Here is an 18,561-nt window from a genome sequence, read left to right on the forward strand (position 1 = left end):
AAAAATGCATTTATGTCTCATACAGACCTTTATGTAACGTGAAAGTAACTGCATTAATATTTTTAATATGTGTGTTTTTATTTGACGTAACACATGAAGTGAGGTGTGGAATTCTGTACTTACACTGTCATACTGGTTTCAGATTTTGGAATACTGAGTTTTAGATTCTCGTGTTAGGGATGATCAAGCTGTATTCTATGTCAAAAGAATCAACCTCAAAAGTACTCTGACTGTGCTTATCTATTTAAAACATGTTCCTTGATGGGCCAGCAAGATGGTTGAGTGGGTAAAGGTGCTTGCTGCCAAGTCTGATAACCTGAGTTCAATCCCCAGGACCTACATAATAAAAGGAGAGCACCAACTCCTCCCTCAAGGTATCTGCTGCCTTCTACACTCCCAGGGTTGCCCAAATGGCACAAACACACACACGCATACACTCACTCTCTCAAAGGAAAAAAGAAACATTCCCTGATAGCACGATAGAACTAACACTAGCATGTGGCACAGAGATTCTTTGAAAGCTACAAAATTCATGTAAAAATATTCAGGAATGGAAACAGCGGCACTTACAGTGCCCCGTATAATAGCAGGAATCTCTACCAAGCAACATTAGCATTCTCTGACTCGGAGCATTACATTTTCCCAAGATCTTTTCATTTCTATAGCAAATAAAGAACAACTTCCTTACAAATATTCAAATAGCTTTTCAAGCTACTTTTGAAATCATTAATTTCCCCAAGTAGAGCTGTTTAATTCACTTTCATCTCAAATGTCCATTCAGGAAAAGTCTAATTAACTTTTCCATGCTAAACTTCTGTCCTCTTTAACTAAAATTTTAAGAACAGAGATCGCTTATAATTTATATGACTTTTATAAACTGGTAACTTTAGCCTTATTCTACCCGTACATATCTGATTTAACACTGCACTCAACAAAATAAGGAAACAATGCAAGTTCCACTACAGTCTACTTTTAACAACTATAAATGGCTCTCTTACTGAACACACAAAATGACCATAAGCTGCAGGTCTCTCCCCCTACCCATTGTCTGTTGAATTTTTTTCTAATTTCTTTTTAATAACATTTTTAGAGCCAGACATGGTGACACATGCTTTTAATCCTAGCAATTAGAAGGTGAAGGCAGAAAAACTGATCAGCCAGATCAAAAGGCCAGTCTAATCTATATAGCAAATCCCTGTCTCAAAAAACAACAAAAAAAGGAGGGCCTTGCCTAGCATGTACAAGTGACTCATTTCAATACCCAACACAGGATTGGGGGGGGGGGCAGGGAATTCGGGTTTTTTGTGGTTTTTAGAGTCAGGGTTTTCCTGAAGCCTGTCCTGGAACTAGGTCTTGTAGACCAGATTGACTTTGAACTCACAGAGATCAGCCTGCCTCTGCCTCCCAAGTGCTGGGATTAAAGGTGTGCACCACCACTGCCCAGGTGAAAAAAAAAAGTTTTGTTTTTTTTTTTAAAAAAAAAATGCAATCATAGGCCCCACTGAAAAGGTAACAGTTAAATCAGTATGGTCTCTTTTAACAACAAAAAAAAGTTATTTATTTTAATAAAGAATAAGAATTAATACTATCTTTTTAAATGCATGAGTCTGAAAGCTTTACCATCACTTGAAACTTGAAATAATCCAAACGTCCATCAACTAGTAAATAGATAACCGAATTGTGGTGAATCCACACAGGAGAATACCACTACACAACTGAAAAGCAACTACTGATATACACAGAAACATGAATAGCATACAAATGTATTATATTAAGTCAAAGAAGAAAACTTCAAAAGCTGAATACTAGCTAACTGCACTTAAAGTAGCATACTGGAAAAGGTAAACTATACATGCAGAAAACAGATCCAAATTGCTACAGATTGTGCTCAAAGGTCGGGGATTACCTACAAAGGAACAACATGAGTAAAGCTGGGAGCTCATGGAACTGTTTTAATTGTAGTGATGAGTATTTATGCCAGTACTCTTAGAATTAGCATTAAAGTAGAGCTGTTCGTGTGTAGACAGTCCTAAAAGAGTTACTAAAATATCAAGAAGTTTCTAAGGTGAGTTTATTTGCATTACCAACTATGCCACACAATAATACCCAAGGTTCAATACAGAAAACGTGGCCACATCTTGTTTTACCAAGTTTAAAGCTTGAAAGTCAAAACCATTTAAAAGTAACTTGCTTATGTGTTTATGAAAAGCAGATTATACTTAGTAGGCAAACAGCAAGTATTTCCCAACTAATGAACAAGTCACTAGAGTTTAGACTAACTTGGCCTTCCTAATCCACTGGCACGTACACATGAAGCTTTAAAAACAATATCATCCATGTCTCAGAATATTAAAATGGAAATGTAAAAGTGCTATTCACAAAATTATACTAACCTGAATTTGCTCAGTTAATCAATAAAGATGGAAAGGAGTTATCTTGAATGAAAACACAATCAAGGTCATAGACGGCCTAAGCCAGAACAGCAACCTAAAATAAAAGAAAGTAAATTAATTCACCCTCCTCAAATTTCACTTAGCATCTTTATATTTATTATTTACTTTCATGTGGTAATCATAAGTAAATGTTTGTATTCTGCATTAACTAATTCTGCAACCACCATTTTCCAAATGCCAAGAAGGAATGGAGTTTCATTTTGCAAATTATACCCAAACTCAGTTGCACTCATTGTCTTAATTTGCTTCATAGTCCATCCCCAAAACAAGCCAGCCCCACAAAGGTCCCTTCCAGTCACGTATATCCCTCTTTCCAATTTACAGTTCAAAATCTACACCCCCAACACCTCAGTTAGTTCTGCATCTTTGTTTCTTCCTCCTCCAACACAAACTTCCACTCTAATTTAATCTGCTTGCTTTCCACAGAACAATCGTATTATTCTCAGCTGTCATCATACAATGATGGCATACAGAAGACACTGCAAATTTTACTTTGTTGAGTGTTAAGTAATTTCATACTCCTATAAAAACTGTTTCTGGGATTTATTCACATTTTTTGGAATTTTCTTTTTTGAGTACTGCTTTTAGTCTTTCTTTGGAGGGGTCTTATGATCTAAGGTTTGCCCACTGCTGAGCCACAATTCTTCTGAACTCTTTTGTATTACTTTTTGACAGTTAAACTACATAAATCAGCTTTTTCAAAACTGTTTTAAGATCTATACTCCGTTCATCTTTGTTAGACTATTTGCTGCCATAGTCATATGTCTATTTTATATATTATATATAATCTTCTAATTAGAAAACCTTTGTTTTAATATATATATTAAAACCTTATATGTTATATATAATCTTCTAATTACAAAACCTTTGTTGCTGGCTCACCATCACCTATTACATGTTTGACATATGGTAAAGAATCAGTATGAGTCACAAACAAGTGAAATGGTTTTAATAAACATTCAGTGTGTGTGTGTGTGTGTGTGTGTGTGTGTGTGTGTAAGTCACTGAGTACAAAAACTCAGTAACATTTCGCTCTGTGGCAATATCTCTCAGTCGCCTACTATTGTGCTATGACATGTGGCTATTCTTGAAATGACATTAATTGTGATAAGTTGAAATGACATTTATTATTAAAAAGTGGCTTTTCCTCCAGTGATACCAAAGTCCACAGAAACTGATTTTTGGTAACTAGAACTAATTACAAGGAGCACCATCCCTTAACCTCCTGTACAATCAAGATCCCAAATACTTTTAATTTCCAAGAGTAGTTCTGAGGGATAACACGCTATGAGAACCTTCAATAAATTGCCCTAAACACAAATCCTTTTGTATAGTGCATTGTTGCTTACATTATCTCATCCAGTAGATCAATTTAAAGAGGACAAACAGTAACTCTGAAAAGACTATAAATGTACAATTGCTACATAAACATGAAATCTAAAATGTACCTAGATCCACTATAGTTCCTTCCTGAAACTTCACCTAGAAGTTTTTGTCAACTTTCCACAATAATTTACAAGTGTGGGACTTATGTCTACTGCCATTGTGAAATAACTGATACCAGATTTATCTTCTGATGGTAAATGACTGCAAAGTTTTATACACACACACATACACACGTACACACCACTTTCCAGATCTTGAACAAAAATTAGTGTGATCTATGTTGCTTGAAAATTGAAACAACCAGATAGTCTCTATAAGCACTTTGTCTTTGTGCTGAGACATGTTCTATATACCACTGCAGACATATTCAAACAAAACATAAGAGATGTGCTTACTCTTAAGAAGCAAAGATCCAAGTTCACTATAATGAAGCAGCAAGGTTTTCTAGAATAGATACTGGAAAACAAAGAGCTTTGTAAACAAACAAAAGCTACCTATCTATACTGGGGTTCACTTGTATCTCAGACTTAATAGTAATCCACACACACTTAGGCACATGTCCATGAATCAAGGGAGTAAAAGCACACTCAAGGTTAGCATTTGTCAATGAGAGTAGTATTAAGCAAAAACAGAGGTTTTCATTATACATTGAATAAAATGTCCCACAAATAAAGACTGCTCTATCATGACCCCGAGAGTTCTTTAAAAAACAAGCCATGAAGGATAATCTAATCTTCATTCTAACATCTGTAACCACCAACCAAAAAGGAAAAACCTCATTCTTCATGGGCATGTGGCATTCAGAAGGGTTGTGGCTCAGAATGGAGCAAACTTTACCTCATATGAACCATTAACAAAGACTAGAAGCAGTGCCCAAGAAAGAAATTTCCAAAAAATGTGAATACATCCCAGAGAAACTCAGGAATATTTATAGAAGTATGAAATACTTAACACTCCACAAGGTAAAATTTATAATCTCTTTTTTAATGCTTAGTAAGTATCAACTGATTACTAAGTAAATTTTTTAAAAAATTATAAAGGACAATTTCTAGAGCCTTAATGAGAGAAAAATCAATCAAAACCAACCTAGATTGATACTTGATAGAAATAGGAAACTAAAGTTAAAACACAGTAAATAAAATCCATGTCATTATACATGTATTTCATATCTTCTAGAAGACAAGAGAAAAAGACTACATATATTAGTAAAAATCCAGAAGAAAAGACCCAAGTAAACATACACACAACGTCATCAGATATTCTACCAGATATATGGCTATTACAGTTTTCAATTCTGTCTGGTGGGCTAAGGTCCTATTCCTATCTCTAGGAGCTTCAGGTTTTTATACTGTTCCCTAAATTTTGGGGGGGGGGGGTTATTTCTCAATCTCAAGAAGCTTCTTCATAGACATATAAAGTATAAATACAGTACAGTAACTAGAGCAGTCATAGGCTTATTTATTACTTGTCTTTCAGGAATCAGTTTTGCTTGGGGGTAGTGTCTTAGGAATTGTTATTTCTGAAAGTAGAAAAAGACAAGATCTCCTGAGTAAACTGGGAGCATGAGGACCTTGGGAGAGGGTGAAGGGGAGGTGAGAGGCAGGGAGGGGAGCAGAGAAAAATGCAGAGCTCAATAAAAATCAGTTTTAAAAAAAAGAACAAGGAACAAGAAGGATACCCTCAGAGACCTAGAATAGAACCAAACACAGAGGGGAAAAAAAAAGTCAATGAAATGATTCCTAACAATAGTCTGCTACACTCATAGATTGGTGCCTAGTCCAACTGTCATCAGAGAGGCTTTACTAAGTAACTGATGGAAACAGATGCAAAGACCCCAGCCAAACACTAGGAGAATCCTGTGGAAGAGGGAGAGGAAAGACTGTAATAACCAGAGGGGTCAAGGACATCACAAGAAAAACCCACAGAACCAACTAAGCTGGGCTCACAGGGGCTCACAGAGACTAAACTGACAACCATAGAGCCTGCATGGGACTGACCTAGGCCCTCTGCATATATGTTACAGCTATATAACTTGGTCTTCAAGTGGTTCTCCTAGCAGTGAGAGCAGGAGATGTTTCTGACTGTGTTGCCTGCTTTTGAAGCCCATTTCGACTTGCTGGATTGCCTCATTCAACCGTGATGGAGGAGGGGGTGCCTGGTCTCACTGAAGCTTGATATCCCTTGGCTGACTGATATCTTTGGCCTGCCCGTATCTGAAGAGAAACAGCAGAGGAGGAGTGGATGGGGAGGTGGAGAGGAGTCTGGGAAGAGGGGAAGCTTTGGGTAGGATGTAAAATCAAGAAAAGATAAAAAAGAAAGAAATATAAAAACAAGAAAATAAATAAATGAATGAATGAATGAATAAAAATTGTCATTTCCACTTAACAGGAGAGAAAATATGCCAGGTCTCAGAATCTAGCCAGCTTCCCAAGGCTAGTAAAGTCATGGATCTTATAAAAAGAATCTACTATCACTACTTTGATAGACCAGCATGAATTCCTAACTACACTAAGTCCTATCCTTATCCTCACAGATAAGTGTAGTTACCACCCCTCATCAAAGAAGCTCTTCTTTACAGCAAATGGAGATTATCACAAAAAAGCACAACTGAATACAATGTAGAAATCACTGAGATAAGAATCATGTGAAACCAGGAATTATGACCACATCAGAAACAAAAAGATGTATAAGACATACAAAATAACTTATAGAAAAATATGATTTATGAAATAAGCAAATACAATCATTGTTCAAGGAATACTCAACAGTAAACAATAACAAAAAGACAATATAAAAACCCCATAATAGACAAAATATTGTGGTTTTTCTTAAAGTGGGAAAAAAATATATCTATGACCAAGGTCGCAACATATGATCTCATACTTGTTCATAACAAATATATAAAAGATGTTATTCATTTAAGAGGGAACACCGCAGATTATTACTAGTGTTCTAGTTTGTTTTCTGCTACTATGATAAGCATTCAAACCAAAGGCAACATGGCAAAGAGGTTTACTTTATAATGAAGCTGAGACTAGAACTGAAGCAGGGATCATGGAGGAACTCTACTTGATGGCCTGCTTCCCTGTCTGCCCAGCGACCTTGTTGTTCAGCCCAGGCACACCTGCTAGAGTGGGCTGGACTCTCCCACGTCAATCAACAATCAAGAAATGCCTGACAGACAAGGCCAGGTCCACAGAGCCAGTTCTCCAGTTAAGATTCTTTCTTCCCAGATTGGTCATTTTGTATCAAGTTTACAAAAAATAAACCAGCACAGAATCCATGTCCAGTATTATGAAATTTGCCTATAATCTGGCCAAAGGTAAAAAAGAAATCTTTAAAACTAAATCTGTGTGATGGCAAAATATGAACTATTTCCTTTTTGATGAAATGCAAAAAAAAGAAAGAAAAGGAAGTTATGAATCACAGGTTTTACATTCAGTCTGTGGTGGTGAATTGTCAGTCATTTTCCCATATTGTTAGAAAGAAAAATGACTGTGAATTACAATGAACAAATCTTAGATTGGAAGAGAAAAACAGCAACTGATCCACTGGTGCTCATCTTTAGAGAAATGATAAGTCCTCATCTTAAAAAAAAAGAAACATAAAACCACATATGAAATAAAGAAAAAACTAAACTCATGGGAAAATTACATATTTAACAGATGACAGAAAAAAAACCGTCTGAAGTAAAATTGGCCATTTTTGAGAATAAAAGATCTCTCAAAAGGAGTAAAAGACTGTAAACATGTCTAAAATAAAAAGCTATCTATGACTCAGTCACAACTGAATCTTACAAAATCAATGGTCCTTGGGTTATTTAAGGCATCGCAAAAGTCTGACTTCAGAGAGGATTAGATTGAGACTGTATCTACAGATTATATGGATGAGACTACCCAGATTGATAGCAGCAGCCCACAAGATGCTGCTTGTTATATGTAATTTCCCTACTGGAAATGTATCAACCTAAATAGAGCATGAACATACACTGCGCTGGCTCAGGCATAAAAGGTAGTAAAGTAGAACATAAGTGCTCCCTCGCTGTAGTCCACCTGGCTAAAAGAGACGACCGAATGAGAGAGCGTCTCAAAGACCATAGTGATGCTTGCTGATGGTGTGCTGCTCCATTTCCTACTTTTCTTAAAGCATTAATATTCCAGTGAGTCTGGTATATCAATAGAGCCATTTTTACAAAGAAAAATAGGTAAGGGAGGTGATATTCATGGGGAAGAGAGTATTTCATGCTAATAACAACGAAAGTGGGTGAAAGAGTGCTCGCCTAGTATGAATGAGGCCAAGTCAATTTCCAGCACCAAATAAACCAGGCATGGTGGTATCTACTTGTAATTCCAGCACTCAGGAGATAAAGGAAGAAGAATCAGTAGCTTAAAAGGTCATTCTCAGATAAACAGCAAATGTGAGGACAGCCTGGGATACATCAGATCTTGTCTTTAAAACCAAATAAACAAATGGCCTAATGGGTTAGGAATAAAAAAAAAAATCTGAAAAGTCTATCCCACCAATATTTTAACAAAGATGAATTATTGCAAGATTGTCAAATCCACATTTCTTAGTAAGTAAATGCTATCCTATAAGTGCCCTGACAGCATTATTTTAGAGTCAAATAAGAAGTTAGAAACAAATTTGCTATTCTCTCTCCTTTTCTGAAGTCATCTACTTTGCTAAAATAACACAGTACTAAGTCAGGCCTCAGGGTACAAACCCATCACCCCAGCTACTCAAGAGTCTGAGATTGCGAAGGATTCAAGTTCCTATCGCAAAAACTTAAGAAACTTGTCTCAACAATGAAAAGCAAAGATTTAAAGACTGCGGATACAATTCAGTCATAGGGCACTTGCCTACCATTAATAAGGCCCAATATACAACCCCCCAGGGACACAGAAAAATAAGAATTAATTATTGCTAGGTCAACTTTACCTGTGAAATTTTGTCTATTTTAGCACTAATTAATGGAACCCATTTAAATGCTTGCTCATATTACCTAAGTAAACGTGTCTTTAATTTTGAGTTCTGTATGATATTACAAAATTAGTTCCCTTTTTTCCTTCTTCAAACTATGTTGAAAAATCACTAAAGTAATTTAAGTGACTTCTGTCATCCTTAAGTCATATACTTGTTCAAGTCTTAGAATCACCTGAAATACAAATAAGAATTCTGAAAAACTAAGAAAGAAAATTATATCAATTTCTCATAGATAACATCCTTTTATAGTGATTATCCTCTCAGTTAATCTGAAATCAGAAAGCAAAATACCAAAATTCCCATCACTTATAACACCACCACTCCTGCAGCGTTCCCCCAGGGCACAGTTTGAATTTTGAAGCCTTTTTTAACTTGCCACACCATGTAACTGCCTGCTTTCCCACCACATCTCCAACACTCCGCACACTATAATGAGCCTGTCATTTATCTTTTAACCCCTTAGTGAATTCTAGCACACTATCTTAAAACATATTATGTTTGATATTTCTTCACACCAATATCCTTCCTACCTATCTCACGAGGCAACTGCAAAGACAAAATAGCAGAATCGTATGTTAGAATATTCTGTATAAAATAAAAATGCTTTGTAGCTATCAAATAGAATTTGTCTCATTGTTACCTATTATTACACTAAACCTTAGCTGGCAAATAGTGACATGCTGTAGGAACAGAGCAGAACAACTGGCCCTCGGGATGCACCAGTGTTTGTTCAATGGGCCGTCCATTCCCAGGCTCTAGAGCTCGACTGAACAGTGTGAGAATCGCTCACGACCCTCCTGCCCTACCTATCACAGCACCCCTCACCTATATCCAAACACCATTTGGAGATTTTAGGGTTTCCTGTACTAGTTCCACTACCATTTTCAAGTCTGTATGCTTCAAAACAACTGATCTTCTGCTGTTTTAAGTTTGACTTGGTTGGTTGATTTGCTACAATCTTCAAGCAATGTTATCCCTTACCACGGAAGACAGAAAGGAATAATCAATACGTCAGGGTATTTTGACCTGTAACACTATTTCTGTTGTTTCCATATTTTTTAAGTTTAGTTAAGACAAACGTGTAGTATTATATTACCTATGCTAATTTATGTCTCATCTGAATATTTTCTATTCATAAAATAGCATAGTCACAGCTTTAAAAAGTAAAAATCTATACCAGATACAAGGAGAAATTAAGAGAAACTGAGTATTTGATAAAATAATACAAGATGTAAATAATATAATCAACAAATAAGACACTATTACATTCTATTTATGATCCTGCACTTTAGACTCTGATAAAGAAAATAACATCATTTTAAGACACCTGACATATTTAAGGTCATAAGTCTCAATAAATTAAATAAAGTAGAAAAACAAGCCTATGTTCTCCTATCACCATGCAATAAAAATAAATATGCGGGCAAAACAGTACACATAAAAATAAATAAATCTTTTTAAAATATAAATTGCATGAGCTTAAGAAAAAATTGAAGATGCTATAAGAAAAAAGTGAACCAGAAAATAGATCAATAGAAATTCCCATTTCAGAATAACAAAGTCCATGGGGAAACCAGACATTTACATAGTTTCAAGTATTTCCTCACAAGGAGAAATTAATTACAAAGAAAAAAATGGTAGATAATTAAAATTACCATCACTACAACAGTACTCAAGGCTTCCAGATCTAACATCTTGAGAAGGACATACTTAACTTCTATGGGTATCTCAGCTGTAATACATAATCAAATTTTAGAGAGAAGAAACATCTAAATGTAAACTGAAGGATAGTAGCAAAGAGCTAGGCCTACATTTTAAAAAGGGAGTGTCATCTAAGGCAAAGTTACTTCTCCAACTAAAAAAACAAAACAATGAGAACTAATTTGGTCCTGGACTAGGAGAAACATTGTTTACCTTTGCTGTATAATTTGATCAATTGGTGAAATTTAAAGTTATAGATAGACTAAGTAAAATTTAGTAAATATACATAGAGATTAAATGTAACATCTGTAAACAATGTCCACTGGTTAGTTCAGGAGAAAGTCCCAGACTTCATAAAATAAAACTAAAGCTTTAGTGAATCTACTAACTTTACAATAGTTAGAAAAATAATAATGTATACAATAAAAATTATTATATATAATATATAGGAAATGTGGCACTATATTTAGAAACTGGATGAAAGAAGAATTATTGGATCATGTTAGCACTATTCTTTTTCCAATTTTGAATCATTTTAAAATTACAAAAGCTTTGGGGGGGGCATGTAATTTTTTTACAAATACACATGATGCCTGTGTTCCCAGCATTCCACAGGTTGAGGTCAAGGTCACCCAAGATAGCAAGGCTGAGTCCCAAGATAACTGGGCAATGCAATGTCTTAAAAACGTAACACCAAACACACAGACACACACACATTTGAAAGTCACTATAGAAAATCTGAATACTCAAACAAGAAATGCAGACGAGACCCATTTGAAGGGTAGAAAACATTCTACTACACCATAAATTCCAAAATCTGATGGAACACATAGACAAGAGCTGGATCATGTCTGTCTATGTCTTCCTCTCTGACTCATTCACAGATCCAGTGGATTCCTGTCACACAGAAGAGACTCAAAAAAGTGGGCACATGATTGAACACACACATACACAAATAACACTGATAATCTGCAGGATGAAAGCAAACCCCAGCTGTTTCTAAACAACTAATCCTCATTTCAACTAAAATCCTAACCAGTCCCCGGTGAAGAAGAAAATAAGAATAGAGTGTTCTTATTCTAGTGTGGATGAGACAGAGGTTTAGAATCCTTCACCTTTTCTTCCTCCAGCTTCAAAACTCCAATACCAAATTCCTTAGCACCTCAGAACTGAGGGACAAAACGTCTAACAAATATAATTGTACTTTGCTTTCTAAACTTAGATCCAAAGAACCACTCAAACCTATGATATTAAAAACTAAAAAATATATCCACAAATTTACTACAGATTATCCACCCACTAGGATTCCTAAAATCATTTTGGGGAGCCACAGGGAAAAACCATTCTACAGTAATACTGGGCTGTTTACTGTTTCTGCAGCTAGCATTTCTATCAATACAAAAGCAAAAGTTGGAAGAACTGCTAATAGAAACCAAGGTAGTGACACCAAACTCGTGTGTGTGTGTGTGTGTGTGTGTGTGTGTGTGTGTCTACGTGCCACACCGTGCATGTGAAGAAGTCCATTTTCTCCTTCTACTAAGTAGATTCAGAAAACAGGGGCTCAACTCAGGTCCTCAGGCTTAGCAGCAGCAAGCATGCTTACCCACTGAGCCATCTCACCAACCTGACAGCCTTCCTTTTTAATGAAATGTTAATGAGACTGACGCTATTAACAAGTGTAATATTTAATACTCTATAAGTATTTGGAATATCTATACAATTTAATGAACCAATATTTTCCAAATGACCCAAACTTATTCTTACAAAACTATTCAAAGCAGCCTAGCGAGATGGCTTAGCAGTTAAGAATACACACTGCTCTTGCAGAGGACTAGAGTTCAGTTTTCAGCACCCATGTAAAACGACTTACAACTGCCTCTAACTATAGCTATAGGAGATCCAACACTCTCTTCTGGACTCCACAGGGACCTGCACTTACTTACTTACACACACACACAGTTAAAACTATTCAAAGTATACAACATCCCTACAGAATTTAGCACAATAAAAAATGAAGTCATTGATAATTTAAGATAGAAATTTTTAAAGTATCTACAATCAATCACTTTAAAAGTTGTTAAAATAATTCCCATGTCCCAGTTTTACCCGCATATGAAAGGAGATATTTTTGCACAGTGCAACCAATACAACATTGGAATATACTGAACCCAGAAGTAGATATAAAAATCTAAGTACTTTCCATTAAGCATGACATTAAACAGCAATGTAAAATGATGCCACACCTGATTTTTTAACTACTTGGTTTTTTTTTAATTGTTATTTAAATGCAAAATGAATCTGCTCTAATCCCAGCACTTGGAGGGCAGAGAGAGGAAAACTGGTAGTTCAAGGCCAGCTTGGGCTACACAGTATGTTCAAGATTACTTAGCAACACAGTTATGAGTCTGTCTCAATAAAAAAAAAAAAATAGCTGGGGGCTGGAGAGATGGTTCAGTGGTTAAGAGCAGTGGCTGCTCTTTCAGAAGCAGGATTTTTATTTTCAGCACCAACATGGCAGCTCACAACCATCTGTAACTCCAGTTCCAGGGGACCCAATGCCTTCTTCTGGTCTTTGCAGGCACCTCAGTCAGGTGCTTGCCACACAAGCCTAAGGACCTGAGTTCAGATCCCTAGCATCCACAAAATGTCACACACAAGAGCACAGTTCTGTAACCCCAACGTGGGAGGTACAGAGACAGTCGGATCCTGGAATTCACCAACCAGGCAGTAAAGCCCAATCTGTAAGCTCCAGGCTCAGTGGGACCACCTCTCTCAAAAAAATAAAATGGAAACCAATTAAGGAAGACATGTGACATTGACCTCGGGCCTCCACATATGTGTATATGTGCCCACACATACATATGCACACACAGAGAAGATCAATGGCTGAAGATGTAGCTCAGTGGTAGAGCATTTTTATAACATATTCAAAGCTCTGACCCCTCCCAAAATTTCTACCTTATATTCTAAGTTTTAATTTCTAGTATGTATCAATACAGAAACAATAACAAACCTCTTTGTAGTTCCCTCACTAAGTTTTAATAATGTAAAATGGATCTAAACTTAAGTTGAAGCCTGGTTGTAGGCCTGTAATCCAAACATCCAGGAAGCCAAAACAAAAGAACAGAAAGTCTAGGCTCCATTGTGAGACCCTGCCTTAGAGCAATAAATTGATCTGTCAGAGAACTTCACTAAACTTCCACAGAATAGGGATCAAGAAATAAGAAAACGGATCACCATCGTTAGTAGTACAGCTTCTATTTAATTCAACGCAAGTAAAGCAAATGATCTTTTTGAATGTAATTAAGTTGATTCTGTGAATTATCTTAAAACATTATTTTCCTTAGTCAATGATTAAACTTGTTTTTGTTGTTGTTCTTACCGGAAATTTTAGAACCCCTAAATATCTTCTCATTGCGAATTTCTGTATTCCCAATACATCACTATCACAGGAATGCTGAATGATTTTGGATGAAATATATCTAAACATTTAAGAAAGAAAATACAATTGCTTATACTCCTATTCAATCAATAATATATAATCAGAATATAGTCATACAGTCACTCCGGAGACATCATGTAATGATAATATTAGAAGAGAAGGCAACAATTATGTGACATTTACTATATGCAAGACACTTTTTTCCCTTACATAAGTCTGTACAGTTAACTCTCAAAATCCTTAAGTTTACTCTTCCTTTGTAGAAGAAACTGGAACAAAACAATTTGTGCAATGACACACTTAAGTGGAAAATGGGATTTGACTCCAGGCTATCTGTCTCTAGAACCTGGACCCTTGAATACTATATAAACTCTCCAGTGATAATGTGTTAAGGTAGAAACTGTTTTCTGGGGCCTCCCAGGTTATCAAAGGCTCACAGATTGTCCCATTTTTATTAACACTCATCTCTAACACCGGATCACTCTCCTTCAAGCACTCTTGCCTTGATGCTTGATTAGTTCTGTTGGTTTTCATTTTCACTTTTTTAACCAAAATTTATTGGATACATATTATAAGCCAAGCATTATTCAAAGACCTGAGGATAATGTAATGAAAAGCAGACCAATATCCTTAGTTTTCTGCTTACTCTTTAAAAAAGAAAGAAAACTAAAAGAAATACTGCAAAACAAAAGTTACTATCTGTTTAATTTCAGAGATGAATAAAGTCTGCTACGCGACTTCCTGTATTTTTTAGTATGTTTGAAATCTTCCATGGATTTAAAAATCTCAGAAGACACTAACAGAGGAATGCATGAGAGGGAAAAGAATGCGAGAGAGAAAGACAGGGAGTAGGGGGAAAGAAACAAAGGAGGGAATACGGAGAAGAAAGGAAACAAGAGGAAATAAATGGTAGACAGTGAAGAGTAAGCAACCTCCTAACTTCATGTTCCACACAAGCAGCTACATGTTTTAAGTATGTTACTATCCATCAACAAATGCACTCTAGGCATTTCCTATTTATTACTGCTTAGCCAAATAACATCAATTAAATGAAGCATTTATTAGTGGACACAAATCACTTTCACTGTTCAAGGCTAGGAGCATTATCCATTTTAATTGCATGTAGGTTAACTTGAAACTGGTCTGTAAACACATTAAACTATATTCATTTCTGTGTTCACATAAAAAGTTATCATCTTCAGTTATATTCTAAGGTTTCTATTTCAGTTTCAATGAAAGAGTTTTTAGGTGAGCACTGACCACTGATAAACTATGCCTGCATTTCAAAAGTATAGAAGACCAGACTCAAGAAGACAAATACTTCATGTTCTCCCTCATGTGTAGCGCTCTCTCTCTCTCTCTCTCTCTCTCTCTCTCTCTCTCTCTCTCTGTGTGTGTGTGTGTGTGTGTGTGTGTGTGTGTCTGTAGGTCATGAAAGCATAGGAGGACTATGAGAAAGGGAAAGAGATCTTACGGGGGAGGAAGTAATAGAATACACGTTACATGGAATACATGAAAGCAGATGGGGTGTGGTGCTAATGGGAAGAGCAGCAAGAGGAAGAGAGGAAACAAGGAAAGTGGTGGTGAATAAGAACAAAACAATGCCATAATGAAACACATTACTTCGTACACTAACTTAAAACTAATTTTAGGACATAAAAGTATATAGTACATGCATTTCAAAAGTTTACTATTTTATAAAAAGAAAAAAATAGCCAGGTGGTAGTGATACGTGTCTTTAATTCCAGCACTCTGGAGGCAGAGGCAATCAGATCTCTTTGAGTTCCAGGCCAGCCTGGTCTACAGAGTGAGTTCCAGGACAGCCAGGGCTACAAAGAGAAGCTCTACCTTAAGAAGAAGAAGAAAAGAAAGAGAGACAGAGAGAAATATACAGACAATACCTCCATAAAAATCTTGCCAAACCAAGCTTACTATCACAACAATTTGAAGCATAAATAGAAGATTGTATTGCCCACTGTTTTCACTTGCTACCTGAGCTTCATTAATGGGAAGAACTTAATTTCTAAAAGGGAAAGCTTAAAGCAAGTCATTATTTGAAACCGTCAATGAGATACCCACATACACTATCTCCTCTGTTTACTACTATGTCATTTAGAACATAATTCTAGACGTGCAAGTCAGACAATGCTTATGTGCCAAGTTGTGTAAGAACCACCACCAAGATTTCAAGCTCTGATGATATGCTCCTGAGTGCCTAAAGCTCGCCAAGTGTGTTAGCTAAATATGCACTTTACAAGAACTACTGTTAAATGACTTAAAACCTCATTAACCACACAGTTCTCATCACTGTTTTACAGTTATGAAAAACAATTCAGCTTATAAATGAAATGGTGGGGCTAGAATCTGTACTTGGATCAGACTCCAAAACTAGTTTTTTCTAATCTAGCAGCTTTACACAGATTAACGTTTACAGTCATTAAGAAAATATCAGAAATACTATCTGCTATACTATGGATGTATCCCCAAAATTCATATGCAAAACTTGAATGACCAATGTAATAAGTAAGAGGTGGGGCTGAAAAGTAAGTCATGAAGGGCAGATTGTTCATCGATATGACTAAGGTTCTTATGAAAGGGTTTGATGAAGTGGGGCCTTTCTCTTCTCGCAGCATTATCCCTCCTTCACCCCTCTGCCCCTTCTTCCTTGTGATGATGTAGATGGTAGGCCCTCACCAGACACTAAATGCCAAGGCCTTGATTATGGACTTCAGAACTGTAAGAAATAAACGTCTGTTCTTTACAATCGGACTATGGTTTTGTTATATCAATATAAATGGACAAAACCACAAAAATATCCATGCCCTGCTGCACAAGTAGACCTATCTTGCCAGACCAGTTGTTGCAGCTCACAGGGTTCAAGTGGGGTAAGCCTACTTTTCTACTCCACTAGCATGCATTGCACCTTCCAGCAATTCAGAAGCTAGCCAGTAAATGATGGGGCTTCCTGGCCAGGGCCAGCATGATTTTTCCATGTCCTATGACTCAAGTATGAGCTGACTTCCACAGCAGGGTCTTACCACCAAGTTCGGAGGGTAACTAAGTGCAATGGTAATAGTCTGTAATATAGTGACTATAGGACAACTCAAAAAGAGGCAACACATACCTGTCTCTGGGCTTTTTAGCTGATAACCTATAAAACCTAGGGGAAGCACTGTCCTCCCTTTATAGGGCATGTAAACTCCTTTTATGTATGTAAATGTATTCGTTTTAAGAAGCTTCTACAGCAGTAGGTTTCCATATGGCTCTGTCAAGGTCATTAGTGTTAGTTATCCCTCCTCAAACTCTCTTCTCTATCCTGTCCTGTCATCCCTCACTCCACTAACCCTTCCTGTTCCTTTATTCCCCTTTCCCCTTCTAACATCTGCATTCTATCCCACTTCCCTCAAAATCCAAGCCCTGCAATGGCCCCTAACTAGTGTTCTGCCTTCTGTCGGTACTCCAATGGATGTCATAGGAGTAACCAAGCACTTTCTGACTAGATTTAAAGTCTGTGCTACAAGATGAAACTCATACCTTGTACCACAAATTGTGCCAAAACCCTGGGCTGCTTAGGTCATAGGTCCTAATACTGCTATTCTGCCAAATGGATATAGTAATAAACTGCCTCCTAAATTATTATCTTCATACCCAGAGATTATTACATCTCCCAACCCTCATCAGAGGAGGTTCTTTCTACAGTAAAGAGCAACTAATACAAAGACCCACAACTTGTAAATCAGCAAAGAATAAGAGACTCTCAATGGTCAACTATATCACACCCTCTCCCCACAAGGTTCAGGGATCATACTGGAAGAGGGGAACAGAAAGATTATAAGAGCAAGAGCTAGTAGATGTCTACAGAAAACCGTATCTGCCAGACATGACAGCACTATTGCCCACATGAACTCACAGCAGCTGTCACTGGTTGCACAAGATCTGCAAAAGATCAACCAACCAGAATCCCAGCACAAAGAGGAGAGGGGCTCATGAAATGTCACCCATAGTTGAAGAGCTATTGGCAATTGATGGATGCTAGGGAAGGAAAGGAAGATTTCTTCAAGGACACAAACTTTGGGAGACTTTCAATGCTCCAGCTGGTGGTCCTATACCCGTGAACATACAAATAGCACTAACGGGATTCCATGAGGTTTTTAAAAAAGCATATGGAAGTAGTAGGGAAGGTGGAGGGAAAGGATAAATAAGGAATTGCTGGAGAGTGAGAGGAAGGTAGCTTTGATCAAAATGCATTAAATGAGTTGTGAATGTATGTACATATATTTATTATATACTGAGTTCCAGGCAATGGTCATAGGATATTTTCTGTCTCACTTCCCATGAGAGCAGGGATGCTCTGGTAATGGCATGGCAGCCTTGCAGAGGGGCCGTCATTCAGCAGCAGAATCAGAATTCAGGAACAACGACAGGAAAATCAAGGACTGCTACCAGAGAAGGTGGCATTCCTCTACATCGTATCACTCACTTCGTAAGTCAAGTGAATAAAGCAGGAGAAAGGTTTCCACACTGGCAATTTCCGTTCTGCAGAGTACTTAACTCTATGGTGCCTACAAGTCAAAAACTATAGCACAAGTTAATTTA

The 18,561-nt window shown here is 36.8% G+C and overlaps 1 protein-coding gene across 4 annotated transcripts in view; it reads right to left on the minus strand.

Moving 5' to 3' along the window:
* The window catches only part of Fut8 (fucosyltransferase 8), a 210,528-nt gene that overhangs the window by 160,004 nt on the left and 31,963 nt on the right, over positions 1-18,561 (minus strand). For all 4 annotated transcript variants that reach the window (XM_041658252.1, XM_041658251.1, XM_041658250.1 and 1 more), the window contains exon 2: positions 2,394-2,487. The gene's annotated coding sequence lies outside the window, so the exon portion shown is untranslated. The remainder of the gene's footprint in view (positions 1-2,393; positions 2,488-18,561) is intronic.

Source organism: Microtus oregoni, unplaced genomic scaffold (assembly GCF_018167655.1).
Source record: "Microtus oregoni isolate MIOR12 unplaced genomic scaffold, Mior012 000009F_ref0000495, whole genome shotgun sequence".
Classification (NCBI taxonomy): domain Eukaryota; kingdom Metazoa; phylum Chordata; class Mammalia; order Rodentia; family Cricetidae; genus Microtus; species Microtus oregoni.